This window comes from Peromyscus maniculatus, chromosome X (genome assembly GCF_049852395.1).
Source record: "Peromyscus maniculatus bairdii isolate BWxNUB_F1_BW_parent chromosome X, HU_Pman_BW_mat_3.1, whole genome shotgun sequence".
NCBI lineage: Eukaryota > Metazoa > Chordata > Mammalia > Rodentia > Cricetidae > Peromyscus > Peromyscus maniculatus.
Window position 1 is genome coordinate 41,143,150 of NC_134875.1, and position 20,407 is coordinate 41,163,556.

The 20,407-nt window shown below is 39.1% G+C and overlaps 1 pseudogene; it reads right to left on the reverse strand.

Moving 5' to 3' along the window:
* Positions 1–1,225: 1,225 nt before the first annotated feature.
* On the reverse strand, positions 1,226–2,012 carry LOC102913782 (obg-like ATPase 1 pseudogene; annotated as a pseudogene).
* Positions 2,013–20,407: the final 18,395 nt, after the last annotated feature.

The window sequence follows — 20,407 nt, forward strand, 5'->3', positions numbered from 1 at the left end:
AGCTGTTTGTAGTTGAAGCTACCATGGGAGGATTTCTCCAAGTCCTTTCTCTTACTGAAGAGATACGGGAGATGAAACTCTCATGAGTGGAGATGCCTTTCAGGTCCCATCCCTTATGTGGAGATGTTGTTAGTAGAATCTGCTATGGACAATGCTCTGCAGATAATATCCCACACTGAGGAAATACTGGTAGATGAAGCTGCCTTGAAGGAAATGATCTACCAGGCCGTATCCCATACTGAGGAGTTGCTGGCCATATGAGCTCTCATGAGTATGTGCTCTACCACAAATTTTCCCTTACTAAGGAGCTGAAGGCAGTATAATCTTCTATGCTTAAGGGATTTCCTGGTTCTGTCCCTTAATTGTAAGCTATTGGCAGTTGAATCCGTGATGTGGAGGTTCTCTTGGGACTCTACCCTTTGCTAAAGAGTTACTGACAGTTGGAGCAACCTTGGGAGAGGTGCTCTTCAGGCCTCATCCCTTACTGAGGAGTTAGTACTAGTTAAAGATGTCATGGGAGTGGTGCCATATCCCTTTCTGAGGAGATGTTGTTAGCAGAATCTGCCATGGGAAATGTTCTCCAAGTTCCATCCCTGACTAAGGAGCTACTAGCCTAGGAACCTTCCGTGGGAGAAGTGACCTTAGGCCCTGTCTTAGGATTCCTTGGATAGTCATCATGACCAAAATCAACTTAGGGGAAAAATTTATTTAATCTCCTGGCTTGGAGTCCATCATCTGTGGAAGTCAGTTCAGGCACTCAAGGCAGGAACCTGAAGACACAAACGGAAGCAGAGACCATGGAGGAACAGTGTTGACAGGCTAGCTGCTAATAGCATGCTCAGCTTGCTTTCTCATTTTGCCCAGGTACAAATGCCATAGGGAATAGCTCCCAAAGGAGCCAAGCCCTCCCAGATTAACGATCAATCGGGAACATTTTCTGTGAGTTGGCTCAAGTCAATCTTACGGAGATATTTTCTGAATTGAGGTTCTTTCCTCTCAGATGACTTTAACTTGTTCCACACTGAGAAACCTCTACCCAGCACAAGCAGTATCCATCTTATAGCTTGTAGTCTACTCTCTGTAGAAGGCACTATAGGAATTTAAAGCTAGAACCTTGAGGCGAAAACCGAAGCAGGGGTCATGGAAGAATGATGTTTTCACGCTTGCTGTGATTGGCTTGCTTTGCTTGCTTTGTTAGTGAACACAGGACAAAATGCCACAATGATTACATTCCTTTCCTGATGGTCCACACACACACTTCTCTGGCCCTGCAGTGAAAAAGTAGTCTAGCTGGAGTACTGCAAATCTACCCTTAGTAATCTTTGCCAAAGCACTTTGTGTCATGTTCACTTCTGGATACTTCTGTCTCTCCTTGGCACTCAATTCTTGAAACTTGAGTTCCAAGGCCCCACTAAAAGGAATGATCAAGGGACCTGGGTCATACTTGTCCACCCACTCTTTAATTTTTATCAACCATTTGCTTTTCTTTCTTCTATAATCATTTTCAGAAAAATTAACCAAATAGACCATTGGTTTTGAAGTAAAAAATAAGTGTTCATTCAACATTTCAATCTCTATGTCGTTCCAGTCATGATAGAAGAGTACAGGTTTCTTTTGATCCCAGGTTTTAACTTTGCATATTATATCATACTCAGGCTTTAATTTCTTTTCTTTTTTTTTTTCGAGACAGGGTTTCTCTTGTGTAGCTTTGTACCTTTCCTGGAACTCACTTGGTAGCCCAGGCTGGCCTCGAACTCACAGAGATCCGCCTGCCTCTGCCTCCCGAGTGCTGGGATTAAAGGCATGCGCCACCACCGCCCGGCCCAGGCTTTAATTTCTTATCTCTTCCTCTCACAGCCACCTTCTCTAGTTTATCTATAATGGGCCCAATCATTTCCTCAACTTTCAGCTGAAGCTCTTCATGAATTATTTCTATATCTCGAATGGGATCTACACTTCCTTCAACATGTGTAATATCATCATCTTCAAAAGCATGTGTTAGATGAAAAATCCCATCACAGGCACTAACATGAAATAAGAAGGCCTTCCCCAAGCCCTGTCCATTGTGAGCTCCTTTCACAAGGCCAGCAATATCCACTACAATGAGCAAAGCAGGAATCTTGTGATACTGGCAAAGAAAGTCAAACCAATGATCTGGCACAGGCACTCTACTCTCATTAGGATCAATAGTGCAGAATGGTAAGTTCTCTGTGGAAGCTCAACTACTGGTTAAAACATTGAAGAAGGTCTACTTCCCAACATTTGATAATCCAAGAATACCAATTTTCAGTGAGGTTCCAAATCTTCCAGTGATTGGGGGTGGTTTAACTCCATCTCCTCCCTTTTTGGGGGGGCATCATGCAACAAGCTGAGGATCACACAGGATCTTGAGCTACAAATACCCATGTAGCCCCTACAGGCCAATCTTATGGAGGTATTTTCTGAATTGAATTTCCTTCTTCTCAGGTGAATCTGGCTTATGTTGATTTGAAAAAAACACTAGCAACTACAGGCTCATACCTTCCTATATATCTTTTTACAGATGAAGTTGCCATGTGAGATGTGTTCTCCAGGCACTACCCCTTATTGGAAAATTATTAGCATTTGAAATTGCCATCAAATGTGTCTCCAGGCCCTATGCCTTACTGAGGTGCTTTGGCAATTGATGCTGTCAAAGATGAGGTGCTTCACAGGCCCTTTCCCTTACTGATTTTCTATTGGCAACTGAAGCTATGATAGGGAGGTGCTATCCATGCCCTACCCCTTACTGAGGAGTTACAGCAGTTGAAACTGCCATGGGAGAGGTGCTCAATAGGGCTTATTCTTTACTGAGGAGTTATAAGCAGTTGATGATGCCATGGGGAAGCTAACAGGGCTTATTCTTTACTGAGGAGTTAGTGGAAAATGATGATGCCATGAGGGAGATGTCCACAATGCAAGTTGAAGCCTCTATAAGGAGTATTCTCCAAGTTCTGTCCCTGAATGGGGAGCTACTAGAATATGAAGTTTCCATCAGGAGAGGTGGTCTGGAGGCTGTCTTAGAGTTTCTATTTCTTGCATTTAAAAACATGACCAGAATCAAATTGCTGAGCAAAGCATGTTTTGTATCTTACAACTTAGAGTTCATCATCCATGGAAGTCAGTGCAGGAACTCAAGATAGGACTCTAGAGGCAGAATCTGGAGCAGAGGCTGTGGACCAACATTGCTTACTGGCTAGCTGCCTATGGTTTCTCAGCTCATTTTTCTTTTGTCTTTTCTTTTTCTTTTTTTTTGTAGTTTATATATTTTCCTTTAATTGAAACTTTATTTTTTTCTCACATAATATATCCTGATTACTTTTCCCACACACTACTTTTTCCAGTTCCTTCCACCTACCCTCTGATCCAGATCCACTCCCTTCCTGTCTCTTTCTAGAAAGATACTTCTAAGGCACACTGATAAATAAAATAAAATATATAAGATAAAACAAAAACTCACACATCCTCCCATCCCAACCTTTCCCAACCATCCATAACTATCTGTTTTACTTCCGTTCCTAGGGAGATCTATCTGTCCCCCTAGTCACTTACTCTATACCTAAGCTTTGTTAACAGCTAATATCATATACTATCATATAATCAAATATAATATCATATAATCATATCATATATCACATCATATAATGTTATATATGATAATATCATATATGCAAATGCATACAATTTTTTTCTTTCTGCCTCTGGGTGACCTCACTCAGGATGTTTTTATCTGGTTCTATTCATTTACCTCCAAATTTCATGATTTCATTTTTTTTGATGGCTGAGTAATACTTCATTGTGTACATGGACTACATTCTCATTATCCATTCTTCTATTGAGGGACATCTATCATAAGATATCACCTGTTTTATTGATCTTAACCATTCTGTCTGGTATAAGATGTAATCTCAAAGTAGTTTTGATTTGCAGTTTCCTCATAACTAAGGATAATAAATTTTCTTTAAGGGTTTCTCAGCCATTTGAATGTGCTTTTCTGACAATTCTCTGTTTAGATAATGTACCCATTTTTAATTGGTTTATTTTTTTCTTGATACCTAAGTTTTTGAGTTCTTTATATATTTTGGATATTAGCTCTCTATCAGATTTGTAATTGATGAAAATCTTTTCCCATTCTCTAGCCTGCCACTTTGTCCAAGTGATAGTGTCCTTTGCCATATAGAAGCTTCTCAGTTTCGTGAAGTCCCATTTATTAATTGTTGAACTTAGTACCTGCAATAATGGTGTTCTGTTCAGGAAGTCTTTTCCTATGCCAATGAGTTCAAGGCTATTTGCTGTGGGATGGTCTGTATGTCAAATTGCTCTGATTGGTCAATAAATAAAACACTGATTGGCCAGTGGCCAGGCAGGAAGTAGGTGGGACAAGGAGAGAGGAGAGTTCTGGGAAGCAGAAGGCTGAGGAAGAGAAACTGCCAGCTGCCACCATGACAAGCTGCATGTGAAGACACCGGTAAGCCACCAGCCACATGACAAGGTATAGATTTATGGAAATGGATTAATTTAAGCTATAAGAACAGTTAGCAAGAAGCCTGCCACGGCCATACAGTTTGTAAGCAATATAAGTCTCTGTGTTTACTTGGTTGGGTCTGAGTGGCTGTGGGACTGGCGGGTGACAGAGATTTGTCCTAACTGTGGGCAAGGCAGGAAAACTCTAGCTACAGCTATTCCCCACGTTCTCTTCTATTAGGTTCACTGTATTTTTTTTGTTGTTGAGGTCTTTGATCTATGTGGAGTTTAGTTTTGTGAAGGGTAGTAAGTATGGATCTGCAATCAATTTGGATTCTGCTGCATGCAACCATACAGTTTGACCAGCACCATTTATTGAAGATCCTGTATTTTTCCAGTGTGCATTTATGACTTCTTTATAAAAAATCAGGTGTCCACAGGTGTGTATTTGTGTCTGGGCTTTCAATTCAGTTCCATTGATCAATGTGTCTGTTTTGTACCAATGTTAATGCTGTTTTTATTATTATAGCTCTGTAATATAATGAAATGGTGATACTTCTGGAGATTCTTTTATTATTCAGGATTGGTTTAGCTATCCTGAGTTTTTGTGTTTCCACATGAAGCTAAAGATTGTCTTTTCAAGTTCTATGAAAAAATTGTTTTGGAATTTTAATGGGGATTGCATTGAATCTGTATGAATCATACCAATCCATAAGCATGAGAGATCTTTCCATCTGATATCTTCTTCAATTTCTTCAGTATCTTAAAATTGTTATCATACAAGTCTCACTTGATTGATTAGAGTTACCACAAGATATTTTCTATATTCTTTGAGGCTATTGTGAAAGGTGTTGATTCCCTATTTCTTTTTCTGCTCATTTGTCATTTGTATAAAGGAGAGCTACTAGTTTACTGATTTTTCTAAGTTAATTTTGTATCCAGATACTTTGCTGAAAGTGTTTTTAAGCTGCAGGAGTTTCTTGATGGGATTTTTGGGTCACTTATGTATATTAGCATATCATCTTCAAATAAAGATACTTTGACTTCTTCTTTTCCAATTTGCATGCCCTTGATCTCCTTCAGTTGTCTTATTGCTCTAGCTAGAATTTCAAGTACTATATTGACTAGATATGGAGAGAGTGTACAGCATTGACTTGTTCCTGATTTTGTGGAATTGCATTGAGTTTCTCTCCATTTAAGTTGATGTTGGCTATGGTCTTGCTGTAAACTGCCTTTATTATGTTTAGGTATGTTCTCTGTATTCCTGATCTCTCCAAGACCTTTATCATGAAGGGGTGTTAGATTTTGTCAAAGGCCTTTTCTTCATCTAGTGAGATGATCATGTGTTTTATGCCTTTCAGTTTGTTTACATAGTGGATTACATTTATCAATTTACATATGTTGTACCATTTTTGTATCTCTGGGATGAAGCCTACTTGATGATGGTGGATGATCATTTTGATGTGTTTTTGAATTCAGTTTGTGGGTATTTTATTGCAAATTTTTGCATTATGGGAAATTGTTATGTAATTCTCTTTCCTTGTTTGTTCTTTATGTGGTTTGTGCATCAGGGTAGCTGTGCCCTCATAAACTAAGTTTGGCAAACTTCATTCTGTTTCTACTTTGTGAAATAATTTGGGGAGTATAGGCATTAACTCTTCTTTGAAAATTTGGTAAAATTCTGTGCTAAAAGATGGGCAGTGGTAGTTGACACCTTTAATATCAGCACTTGGGAGGCAGAGGCAGGCAGATCTCTGTGAGTTTCAGGCCAGCCTGGTCTCCAGTGTGAGTTCTGGGACAGCAGAGAAACCCTGTCTCAAAAATTCTATTTAAAACCATCTGGTCCTGGGCCCTTTTTGGCTTGGTTGGGAGATTTTTACTGACTACCTCTATTTCACTAGGGTTTGCAGGTCTGTTTACATGCTTATCAGATCTTCATTGAACTTTGATACATATATCAATAAAATGGTCCATTTCTTTTAGATTTTCCAATTTAATGGACTACAGATTTTTAATTATATTCTTATGATTTTCTGGATTTCTTATCTGTGTGTTGTTATGTCCCCATTGTCCTTTCTAATTTTGTTAATTTGAATTTTCTGTCTCTGCTTTTATTTAATTTGGATAATGGTTTGTAAATTTTACTGATTTTCTCAAAGAACCAACTTTGTTGCATTGATTCTTTGTATTTTGTTTGTTTTTGTTGTTTGTTTCTTTGTTTCTGTTTTATTAATTTCCGCCCTGAGTTTGATTCTTTCTTTCTGTCTGCTCATTTGGGGTGTCATTTCTTCCCTTTGTTCTAGAGCTTTCAGGTGTGTTAAGTTACTAGTAATAGATCTCTCCCTTTTTGTTAACGGAGGCACTTAGTGCTTTGAGCTTGCCTCTTAGAACCAACTTTAGTTATTCCTATAGGTTTGGATATGTTGGGTTTTTATTTTCATTCAATTCTAGAAAGTCTCATTTCTGTCTTGACGCATTTTTGCTTCTGTAGTAAATTTTTCAGTTTCCATGATTTTATAAGCTTTTTTCCCCTGATGTTTCTGTTGTTGTTACTCAGCTTTAATCTATGGTAATCAGAAAGGATTCAGAGACTTATTTCAATTTTCTTGTATCTGTTGAGTCTTGCTTTGTGTCCCAGTATATGGCCTAGTTTTGAGAAAAGCCCATGAGGTGCTGAGAATAAGACACACACACACACACACACACACACACACACACAATGCATATTTTTTGTATTTGGGTGAAATGTTCTGTAAATATCTCTTAGGTTCCTTTGGTTTATAATGTCTGGTAGCTCCAGCATGTCTGTTTTAGTTTTGTCTGGACAACCTGTCTATTTATGGGAGTGTGGTAATGAAGTCTCCCAGGGTCAGTATGTGAGGGTCAATATGTGATTTTGGCGGAAGTAGTGTTTCCTTTACAAATTTGGGTGCCCTTGTGTTTGAGGTGTACACGTTAAGAATTAAAATGTTCTCTTGGTGGAATTTTCCATTGAAAAGCATGTGCTGTACTTCCTTGTCTTTTCTGATAAGTTTTGGTTTGAAGTTTACTTTGTTGGATATTAAAATGGCTACACCAACTTGCCTCTTTTTTATTTTTTTCATTTTTATTTTATAATTTAATTTAATTTTACATATCAGCCACAGATTCCCTTGTTCTCCCCCCTCCTGCCCCCGTCCCGCCTTCCCCCCAGCCCCATTCCCATCTCCTCGAGGGCAAAGACTCCCCTGAGGACTGAGATCAACCTGGTAGATTCAGTCCAGGCAGGTCTATTCCCCTCCTACCAGGCTGAGCCAAGTGTCCCTATATAAGCCCCAGATTTCAAACAGCCAACTCATACACTGTCTCACTTATCCAGAGGGCCTGATCCAGTTGGGGGCCCCTCAGCCATTGGTTCATAGTTCATGTGTTTCCATTCGTTTGGCTATTTGTCCCTGTGCTTTATCCAACCTTGGTTTCAACAATTCTCGCTCACATAAACCCTCCTCTTTCTTGCCAATTGGACTACTGGAGCTCCACCTGGGGCCTGGCCATGGATCTCTGCATCCGGTTCCCTCAGTAATTGGATGGGGTTTCTAGCACGACAATTAGGGTGTTTGGCCATCCCATCACCAGTGTAGGTCAGTCCCGGCTGTCTCTTGACCATTACCAGTAGTCTATTGTGGAGGTATCATTGTGGATTTCTGTGGGCCTCTCTAGCACTATTGCTTCTTCCTATTCTCATGTGGTCTTCATTTACCATGGTCTCCTATTCCTTGTTCTCCCTCTCTGTTCTTGATCCAGCTGGGATCTCCTGCTCCCCTAAGCTCTCTTTCCCTCGAACCTTGCCCTTCATTGCCCCTCACTCATGTCCATGTTGTTCATGTAGATCTCATCCATTTCTCTGTCATTGGGTGATTTCTGTGTCTTTCTTGGGGTCTTATTTTCTAGGTAGCCTCCCTGGGGTTGTGAGTAGCAGTCAATGCTCAACATCCCTAATTATCAGGGAAATGCAAATCAAAACGACTCTGAGATACCACCTTATGCCTGTCAGAATGGCTAAGATCAAAAACACTGAAGACACCTTATACTGGAAAGGATGTGGAGCTAGGGGAACTCTCCTCCACTGCTGGTGGGAATGCAAGCTTGGACAACCACTTTAGAAATCAATATGGTGCTTTCTTATAAAATTGGGAATCAATCTCCCCCAAGATCCAGCTATACCACTCTTGGGCATATACCCAAGGAATGCTCAATCATACCACAAGAGCACTTGCTCAGCTATGTTCATATCAGCATTGCTTGTAATAACAAGAACCTGGAAACAACCTAGATGCCCTTCAACTGAAGAATGTATAAATAAAATGTGGTACATATATACAATGGAATACTACTCAGCAGAGAAAAACTAAAAACATCATGAAGTTTGCAGGCAAATGGATGGAACTAGAAAAAAATCATCCTGAGTGAGGTAACCCAGACTCAGAAAGACAAACATGGTATGTACTCACTCATAGGAGGATACTAGATGTAAAACCAACTTGCTTCTTAAGTCCATTTGCTTGGAATATATTTTTCCAACCATTTAACCTGAATTAATGTCTCTCCTTTATGTTAAGGTGTGTTTCTTGGATGCAGCAGGAGGATGAATCCTATTTTGTATCCATTCTGTTTGTTTGTGGGGTTTTTTAATTGTGGAATTCCCTACCTATTGTGATTAAAAGTTTTGTTGGGTATAGTAGTCTGGGCTGGCATCTGTTTTCTCTTATAGTCTGTAGAACATCTGTCTAGACCCCTCTGACTTTCAGAATATCCACTGAAATGTCAGATGTTATTCTAACAGGTCTATCTTTATATGGTACTTCTTTGCATACATTTAGTGTGTTGATTATTATGTGCCAAGAAAAATTTCTTTAATGGTCTAGTCTATATGGTTTTCTGTATGTTTCTTGTACCTTGATAGGCCATCTCCTTCTTTGAATTAGGAAAAGTTCATTCTATGGTTTTGTTGAAAATATTATCTGTGCCTTTGAGCTGGAATTCTTCTTCTTCCTCCATTTCCTGGATCTTTTGTGTCAGGAGTTTTATAGATTTAACATTTTCGTTGACAGATTCATTAATTTCTTCTATTTAATCTTCAACCCCTACGATTCTCTCTTCAATCTCTTGCATTCTCTTGGGAAACTTGCCTCTGTAGATCCCATTTGAATTCCTAAAGTTTTCACTTCCAGAATTCCCTCAGTTTGTGTCTTCTTTATTGCTTCTATTTTCATTTTCAGGTCTGGAGCAGTTTTATTCATTTATTTTAACTGTTTATGTCTTCTTGGATTTCTGTACTTTTTTGTCATTTCCTCCTTAAAGATCTCTGCCATATTCATAAAAGCTATTATAAGGTCTTTGACTTGTGCTTAAGGTATATTGTAGTTCTCAAGGGCTAATATGGTAGGGTTTCTGGCCTCTAGTAAAGATATATTGTCCTGGATGTTATTGTGTTTTTACACTGGTGTCTAGGAATCTGGATTTGGAATAATTGTAATTTGGGGTGCTGATATATGTATGGTCTTGTCTTTGTTCAGGGGGTATTTTTTTCCTCTTTATTTCTGTTACCCTCTCTGGTTTTTAGGAAGGTGTGGTGGCTGTGTGCTGCTACATGAGGCCACTGGTGTTTCAGAGTAAAATGCGTTTCTAGATATTGGAAGATGACTCTTGGATCACCCTGGGAATGGGAAAAAGATGAGATCTCCATGAGTGAACTGGACATGAGGGAGGGCAATGGAGGGTAGGGGTGGGGGATGAAAACATGAGGGATCAGAATGGTCAAGCTGGAGCAGGGATGGAGTGGGGGAGCAGTGAAGGATATACCATGATGGAAGGATATGTCATGGGGATGAGGAGAGGTTGGGTGCTGGGGAGGTTCCCAGGAATCCACAAGGATGACCCCAGCTTAGACTACTAGCAATAGTGGAGAGGGTGCCTTAACTGGCTTGCTGTGGGACGGTCTATATGTCAAATTGCTCTGATTGGTCAATAAATAAAACACTGGTTGGCTAGTGGCCAGGCAGGAAGTAGGTGGGACAAGGAGAGAGGAGAATGCTGGGAAGGAGAAGGCTGAGGCAGAGAGACACTGCCAGCCGCAGCCATGACCAGCAGCATGTGAAGTCGCCGGTAAGCCACCAGCCACGTGGCAAGGTATAGATTTATGGAAATGGATTAATTTAAGCTATAAGAACAGTTAGCAAGAAGCCTGCCACGGCCATACAGTTTGTATGCAATATAAGTCTCTGTGTTTACTTGGTTGGGTCTGAGCGGCTGTGGGACTGGCGGGTGACAAAGATTTGTCCTGACTGTGGGCAAGGCAGGAAAACTCTAGCTACACTGGCTTATCCCAGTAATCAGATCAGTGAATACCCTAACTGTCATCAGAGAACCTTTCACCAGTAACTGATGGAAGTGGATGCAGAGATCCACAGCCAAACACCAGGTCAAGCTCCAGAAATCCAGTTGAAGAGAGAGAAGAGGGATTCTATGAGCAAGAGCATCAAGATCATGATGGGGAAACCTACAGAGATGTCCAAACCAAACTAGTGGGAACTCACAAATTTAGACCAACACCGGTGGAGCCTGCATGGGACTGGACTAGACCCTCTGCATAAGCCAGACAGTTGTGTAGCTTGATCTGCTTAAGGGGCCCCCTGGCAGTAGGATCAGGATCCATCCTTGGTACATGAGCTGGCTTTTTGGAGCCCACTACGTAGAGTGGGCCACCTTGCACAGCCTTGATGCAAGGGGAGGGGCTTGGACCTGCCCCAGCTGAATGTACCAGACTCTGAGGACTTCCCATGGGAGACTTTGCCTTATTGGAAGAGGGAATGGGGGATGGGCTGGGGGCAAGGTGGGAGGAGCTGGAGGAGTGAGAGGAGCATCTGTGATTGGTATGTAAAATAAATAAAAAAATTCCTTAATAAAAAATTAATTTTGGCCATCCCATCACCAGAAACCCCATCCAACGATTGAGGGATCTGGATGCAGAGATCCACGGCTAGACCCCGGGTGGAGCGCTGGGAGTCTAATTAGTGAGAAAGAGGAGGGTTTATATGAGCAAGAATTGTTGAAACCAAGGTTGGATAAAGCACAGGGACAAATAGCCAAACGAATGGAAACACATGAACTATGAACCAAAGGCTGAGGGGCCCCCAACTGGATCAGGCCCTTTGAATAGGTGAGACAGTTGATTGGCTTGATCTGTTTGGGAGATATCTAGGCAGTGGGACCGGGTCCTGTGCTCATTGCATGAGTTGGCTGTTTGAAACCTAGGGCTTATGCAGGGACGCTTGGCTCAGTCTGGGAGGAGGGGACTGGACCTGCCTGGACTGAGTCTAACAGGTTGATCTTGGTCCTTAGGGGAGGCTTTGCCCTGGAGGAGGTGGGACTGGGAGGGTGTGCTTGGGGGAAGGGGAGGAGGGCAGGAGCGGGGAGAACAAGGGAATCCGTGGTTGATATGTAGAACTGAATGGTATTATAAAATAAAATAAAAGGAAAAAGAAGACACACACAAAAATAAAAATAAAAAAAATTAAGTAAAATAAAATTAAACCACAATCAACAGTAAGAAAAAACAGCATGGTACTGACATAAAAACAGACTCACTCATGAATGGAGTAGAATTGAGGGCCCATATACAAACCCACACTCTTACATCCACCTGAATTTTGATAATGAAGCCAACAAAACACATTGGAGAAAAGACGGCAACTTGAGCAAATGGTGCTGGTCAAAATAGATAGCTATAGATAGAGGAATGAAACTTGATTCTTATTTTCCACCCTGCAAAAAATTCAATTCAAAACAGATTAAAGATCAGAACATCAGACCTGACACTTGCATCTGATAGAGGAGAATACACTCAAAGTCATTGGTATAGGAAAGAACTATTTAAACAAGGCCCAAATACTACAGGCACAAAGACCAACAATTAATAAATAGGACCTCATGAAACTTAAATGTTTCTGTACAGCAAAGGACACCATCTGTCAATTGAAGAGGCAGCCTACATAATTGGAAAAAACATCTTTACCAGAAAAACATCTGGAAATAGGTTCATATCTAAAATATATAAAGAACTAGAAAAAAATAAACAGCATGAAAAGAAATAACACAATTTAAAAATGGGACATAGGACTAAACAGAGTTCTCAAAAGATAGAATACAGATGGCTAAGAAACACTTTTAAAAATATTCAGTATCTTTAACCATTAGGTAAATACACCTCAAAATTTCTTTCAGATTTATCTCACCACAGGCAGAATGACAAGATTAAAAAAAAATGCTGGCATGGATGTGGGGAAATGGGAACACAGGTTTACTGCTGGTAGGAGTAAAAAATAGTTCAGCCACTGTGGTAATCAGTATAAAGATTCCTCAAAAATCTATAAATAGATATACCACATAATCCAATTGTAGCACTCTTAGTTATAGACCATAAACTGCAAATCCTACTCCTGAGATACCTGCTTATCTATGTTCATTCCTGCTCTATTCATAATAGCCATGAAATGGAAACAGCCTAGATGTTCATCAGCTGATGAATGGATAATGAAAATATTGTATATTTACATAAAGGAATACTACTCAGCCATTGAGTAATTGAAAAAATGAAATTGTGAATTATGCAGCTAAGTTGATGGAACTGGAAACAATCATTCCATTCCAAGTGAGCTAACCCAGACCAAGAAATACAAGTGCCATATATTTTCTATTTTTGCAAATTTTAGCTTTGAATCTTCAGATATTTATGTTTTATTTGGAATGCTCAGAGAGATAAAAAGTTACTAAGATGCCAAGGGGCTTTCAAACGAAGAAAGATATAACACACTAGTATAACAACTTAAAGGGGAATAATGGAACCAAAATATTAAATTGCGGTTGGGGAAGGAGATGGCAGAGTAGAGGAGGGAGTATGGGAAAGAACAAATAACACTGATGCTGTGGGATGTTCTGTATGTCAAATGTGTTGCTCTGATTGGTTAATAAATAACACTGATTGGCCAGTAGCCAGGCAAGAAGTATAGGAGGGACTAACAGAGAAGAGAATTGAGAGAACAGGAAAACAGAGAGGGAGACACTGCCAGCTGCTGCCATGACAAGGAAAATGTATGGTACTGGTAAGCCATGAGCCATGTGGCAAAGTGTAGATTAATAGAAATGGGTTAATTTAAGATATAAAAACAGTTAACAAGAAGCCTGAGCCATTAGGCCAAACAGTTTAAATAGTATAAGCATCTGTGTGTTTATTTTATAAGTGGGCTGTTAGACTGCCGAGGCTTGGTGGGACATGGAGAGAAAACTCTTTAGCTTTGCACTGAACACCTTCTGAAAAAGTTATATGCTCCAGGAGTGGAAGCACAGGCCTTTAATACCAGCACTTGGGAAGCAGAGGCTAGTGAATCTCTGTGATTTAAGGCCAGGCTGGTGTGGTTTATACAGGGAATTCCAGGGCAGCTAGAGTTACATTGTGAGACTTTGTTTCTAAAAACAAAAACAACAAAAAAAAGAAAAAGTCATATGAAACCTGCTACTGTATAAGTCTATATATATATGGGCATATGTGTGTGTATATATATATATATATATATATATATATATATATATATGTATATATATTTATATATATTTGCATATAGATAGATGATAGAAAGGAAGGAAGCAAGAAAGAGAAATAAATAAATAAATAAATAAATGAAGGAAGGAAGAAAGGAAGGACAAGAGAAAGAAAGAAAAAAAAAGAAAGAAAGAAAGGAAAGAGAGACAGAGACAGAGAGAGTTAAAGTGGAGATATCCTGTAAGAGGTCAGCAATTTTCTTATTGGACACTAGAAACAAGCAAATAAAAAGTTCAGTTCCAAGAATAAGTTACTTCTTTTGGATTTGTTGGCCAGTGAGTTCTCATAGACTCACAAACACTGTAGGCTATTGTCATTGCTCTTGATTATCATCCAGAACTTAATGGCAAGACTCTATTGCTGAAGATAACAATTGGGCTATAGACCACAGATACATTAAGCTGGTACTGACCTGGAAGTTTCATCCCTTCTGGCTAGATTTCACAAGACTGGAAGTTGCTACATATACTACAAAAGAAGAAAAGACACTATCAGTCTTCTCTAGCTCTGAACACTATGAGCTATAATAATGACAAGCCTGGTAAGGCACATCTGTTGATACAACAGTGACACAAATACCACTGAAATAACCAACCAATTTCTGATTCAGTTCTACTCCACAAGATGAAACTCATGCCTGGCACAACTTGTTAGGCCAAGAACCTATGACAAGGCAAGTTGTAGGCTCTAGGGGAGAATCCACTACTACTATTTTGTTAAATGGACTCATGTAAACTAATTCCTCATGATAAATCTTGACACCTACAGATTATGTATCTGTCATCCCTCATCTAAAATAAAGCTTCTTTCCTTGGTAGATGATGGTCAACACAGAGACTTGCAATTATCCAATGTGAAGAGAATAAGAGAACTGCACCCTTTCCTTCAAAAACTCTTGAGAAAGAGGAAACAGAGTGTAAGAGACAGTTGTGTATAACTACTAGAAAACAGCATCTTTTGGACATCAATGGGAAACCACACATAGGAAGTCACAGCAGTTGTGACAGTGTGCACAAGTCAGATCAAATCCCACCATGGATATGTGTGTTGCGCATGAAATCCCACACCTACCCATAGAGCTATCACCAGTTGTTAGCTGTTGGAAGAGGGAGAGTCAGTTCTCTTAGAGAGAGTACAGCTTGATAAGTTGACCATGCTCCAGTGAAAGATTATACATAAGAAACACTGGATGGCAAAGATTGTCTCAATTCCTGTTCTGTTGCTATAAAGAGACACCACGAGCATGTCAACTCCCACAAAAAAAAAAAACAAAAAAAAAACATTTTATTGGGGGACTTGCTTAGAGTTATAAGGAGTTAGTCTGTAATCATTATAGCAGAAGCAGACGGGCATGGTACGGGAGCAATAGATGAGAGTTTTACATCCTAATCTACCAACACAGAGAAAGAGAGAGGCAGGTAGTGTGTGTGTGTGTGTGTGAGAGAGAGAGAGAGAGAGAGGGGGGGGGAGAGGGAGAGGGAGAGGGAGAGGGAGAGGGAGAGGGAGAGGGAGACTAGGTCTGGCATTGATCTTTGAAGATCAAATCTTCAAAGACTGATCCTAGTGATAAACATCCTCCAACAAGGCTACACTTCCCATTCCTTCCCAATTAGTTCCCCTAACTGGGAATCAAGCATTCAAATATAATGAGCTTATGGGGGTCATCCTCATTCAAACCACAATATTCCATTCCCTTGCCCACACAGCTTATACCCATATCATAATGCAAAATGCATTTAGACCAACCTCAAAAGTCTCCATAGTCTTTCCAAGTCTCAACAATGTTTCAAAAGCCCAATATCTTCTGAGACTCAAGGTAATCCCTTAAATATAATCCCCTATAAAATCAAAATTAAAAGCAAATCATGTACTTTCAGCATACAATGGCACAGAATATACATTACCATTCCAAAAAAGATGCAAAAGAGACAGTGAGGAAATATTTTACCAAAGCAAGACTGAAAAAAAAAAAAAACAAAAACAAAACAGGGCAAACTCCAAATCCCATAACTCCTGGAACTGTCTGATGTTAAACGGTTTATTAGATGGCTTTGCCCTTCCATCTTTGCTGACTGCAACACTCTTGAGCTGGTTCTACATCCTTCTGCTGCTTTCATGGAAGACATCCCATGATTCTGACATCTGCAACATCTTGGGGTCTGGGGTCTCCTTTTATTCCATTTAGCAGCAAGCAATTCTTTAGCTTCTCATCTGGTTGAGCACAGGACTTGACTCCAACTTTACATTTCTTTGTTATCTTTTTCTCCTCAAACTGTACATTTTGTATGTATCTTTGCTTTGTTTGCTCTTTTTATTGTAGATCTGTGTAAGAGTGATCACTAATAACCACATAACAATCAATACCAGTATCTTTTGAATTCTCCTCTGCCAATGGAGTTCATCCAAAGCTCTTTAATTCAGCTTCTGGCAGATTTTTAGGACAAGGGCAAAAATAAGCCATGTTCTTTGTAAAAATAGCATAAGAATAGTCTGTAGACCACTTCCTAATAGTCTCCTTTGAAACCTCTTGAGCTGGACCTGCAGTCCAAATCACCCTCAGCACTTCTGTCTTCTGTGCTTCTACTAGGATGGCCCATTAAGCCCTGCAACCACTTTACTGGTGCAAAGTCCCAGAGTCTTCCATATTCCTCCAACAAACAGCATGGTTAATCCTGGCACAGCAATACTCACTCTTGGTGGCAACTTCTGTCTTCATTACTGTTCTATTGCTGTGAAGAGACATTGTGACCAAGACAACTCTTCCAAAAATAACACATTTAATTGGGGCTTGACTATAGTTTAGAGGGTTAGTCCATGATCATCATAACAGGAAGCAAACAGGCACAGTGATGGAGCAGTAGCTGGGAGCTTCACATCCTGAACAGGTAACAGGGAGCTGGCACAGAGAGACAGAGACAGCAACACAGAGAAAATGGGCATGGTGTGGTCCATTGAAACCTCAAATCCCATTCCCAGTGACACACCTCCTCTAACAAGACAATGCCTCCTAATCCTTCCCAAAAAGTTCCATTAACTGATGACCAATCATTCAAACATATGAGGCCGTGGGGTCATTCTCATTCAAACCACCACAATGGATTTAAGAAAAAATGGAGACAAAGTTGGGCAAGTAGGGAAGAGAGTGAATGTGGAAAGAGTTGAGGGAGGAAGTGAGAGTGTGAGAGCAAACATAGGAAGGTTTGGAGGGAGGAAATGGAAGGGGAAATGATGTAACTATATTATAATCTCAAAAGTAAAAAACAATGAGGGGCTGGAGATATGGCTCAGCATTTAAGAGAAAGGACTGCTCTTCCAGAGGACCCAGGTTTAATTCCCTGCACCCACATGGCAGCTCACAACTGTCTGTAACTCCAGTCCCAGGGGATCTGCCACCCTCAAACAGACATGAATATGGGAAAAAAACACCAATTCACATGGAATAAATAAATAAATAACAAAAATAAGAAAAACCTTCAACGAAGATGGTATGAATTCTTGCAGAATAAAAAGATAAAAGACAATGATTTTGTGACTGTATAGTCTTTTGACATATGTACTGTTCTGAATAATTTTTAGGGACTCATATTTCACTTAGTTTTATTTAGTTAACTTCATGTTAATAAATGCATAACATTCACTAAGTAGTGACTTATACTTGGAAAGTCATTTTCAGAACTTTGATAAACTCCTAACTCTCACGATGGCATCAAATCCCAGAAAAATCTAAATGAGTGGAGAGTTGTATGTCAGTCTCTATGAAAGGCAAATAAAAAAGTTTTTAAGCTATACTCAGTAGAGAATTTAAGGAGTATTTTAAAATTAATAAGAAGGTTGATTAAAATTTGAAAGTCAAATAAGACCTAGATATTATACAATAAAGGACTCAAGAGTCTAATTCTAACTTTTAACATCCCAGGAAAGTCTCAGAGTAATCATTATATAAAGAGATTAACTGTAAGTAAAATTTCTATTCATGAATAATTGGAAATAGGAGCTGAAGAGATGGGTTGGTGGATAAATACATTTGCTCTTCCAGAGGACCCGAGATAAGTTTCCAGAACTCACATGGTAGCTCAAACAATTTGGTCATTCCAGTCCCAGGGAATCTAATGCTCTCTCCTGGCCTCCTTAGGCCCCTCTATGTATACATGCACATCAAGTCACACAAATGTACACATATACACATGAAAATCATAAACATAGCAAAGTTTTTGAAAAATCAAAACTAATTTATACAAAAATATTATTAAAACATTCCTGGTTTTGATGCCAGATTGTTCTATATAAAAATCTAACCAACCTGCATTTTTACAATACTTTTCTAAGAAAATTCTTTTATTTTACATTTTTATATACACTTGTCAGAAGGGGAAAAGGAGGAAGAGGAAATGAACACATTATATGACTTTGCTAAAATTTAAAGTTATAACAATAAATTCATACTGTAGGAAGTGAAAGTTATTACTGTGATTATTCACAGGTTTTCTTTCTCATTCCCATGCCTAAAACAGTATATGAGTCTTAGCAACTTCTTTTTCCCCACTCCCAAATGCATTTCAACCATGTTAAATACATTTTAGACTTTATTTATTCTTTCTTACATTTTTATTTATTTGGGGGTTTCTGTACCACAGATACACGTGGAAGTCAGAATACAACCAACAAGAGTCAGTTTTCTTCCATTTTGTGGGTCCAAGTGACTGAACTCAGATTGTCAGGCCTGGCAGCAAGCATCTTTACCGATTGAATCATCTCACCAGCTCAAACTTTCAATTGTTTTTTTTTATAGAGACTCTAGAACAAAGGAAAATAAAAGATCTGTATCTACTATTACAGTTCGAGTTGAGAAGTAATAGTTATAATAGCTGAGATTTGTTTTAAGTGTGTAAGACAGAAAACATGAGAACTTGAAGAAACATTTTTGGAGAGTATCTATCCATCTCATAAGACTCAAAAAATCTATAAGTAAAAATGGATTATTTTAAAGTTATTATAGACTGAATAGGCCATGTTCTTAATGAACTATCATATAATATATTATTTGCCCATGTGGTTTCAAATGATTTTTGGTAATATGGTTCCAACTCAGCAATAACTCTATTTGTTTGATCATATGAGCTATATCATGTAAGGAGATTCATTACCCACCTGAAATTGAGTAAAATATAGGGAATTCTTACTGTTTTTTGATGATAAAATATAACAGTATGTTTGATATTAAAAGTGACTGTTTAATTATAGAGGCAAAGCAGAAAAATGAGAGGCATATTGAGAAGAGAAACAATAAGCTTTCACTGGTTGTTAGAATAAATGAAAATAATCCAACATCCCGATATACAAAAGCTGTGGACTGACTTAGATGGTCTAATCTTTAGTTACAGTTCTTAACCAATAAATTAGTAAATGTGTTCAATGACTTATTCATTCTACTAATTTTGAATTTTTAAATGTCTTATTGGCATATATTGATTATAACACTGGGTTTCATTATCCTATACTTGAGAATATCATACTGAGGCCAGTAGGACGGCTCTACAGGTAATGACAGCAGCCACCAAGACATGAGTATGGTTACCAGGACACACATCATGGAAGGAGAGAACTGACTCACTAGTTTGTCTGCATACACACACACACACACACACACACACACACACACACACACACACACACACTAAAATGTGCAAACAAAAGGATATCATAGTAGAGATAAATATGTAAGCAAAATAAATACTTCCATGGATTTATTATTCTAGTTAATAAAGGCATAAATAAATATACCGGTCATTTATAAGTGTGATAAAATAAAACAGATAAAACATCTGTGTTAATGACTTTCCAGTTTGCTATAATAAAATCCATGACAAATGCAACTTAGGGAAGAAAAGGCTTATGGTATTGGCTGACAGTTCCAGTAGAATACAGTCCAATATAGGAGGGAAGCTATAGTGAGAAGAGCAAGAGGCTGCTGGTCGGTCACACTGACTCTGCAATCATAATGTAGAGTGATGTATGCTGGCCTAAGCTCATTTCTCCTTTTAGTTCAGCCCAGAAATCCAGCCTATGCAACAGTGCTGCCCATGGTTATGCTGTATCTTTGCATTTCAGTTCACCTAACCTAGAAATCCCTCACAAACATGTCCAGGAATCTGTCTACAAGATGATTCTAGAATCTGTCAGTTGACAATCAATGTAAATCATCATATAGTATAGCGAAAAATTGGGCTCAATTTGAGGTAGGTTGTCATTGCAGGTTTCAGTTAATATAGCATTAGAGCCTTAGTGTTC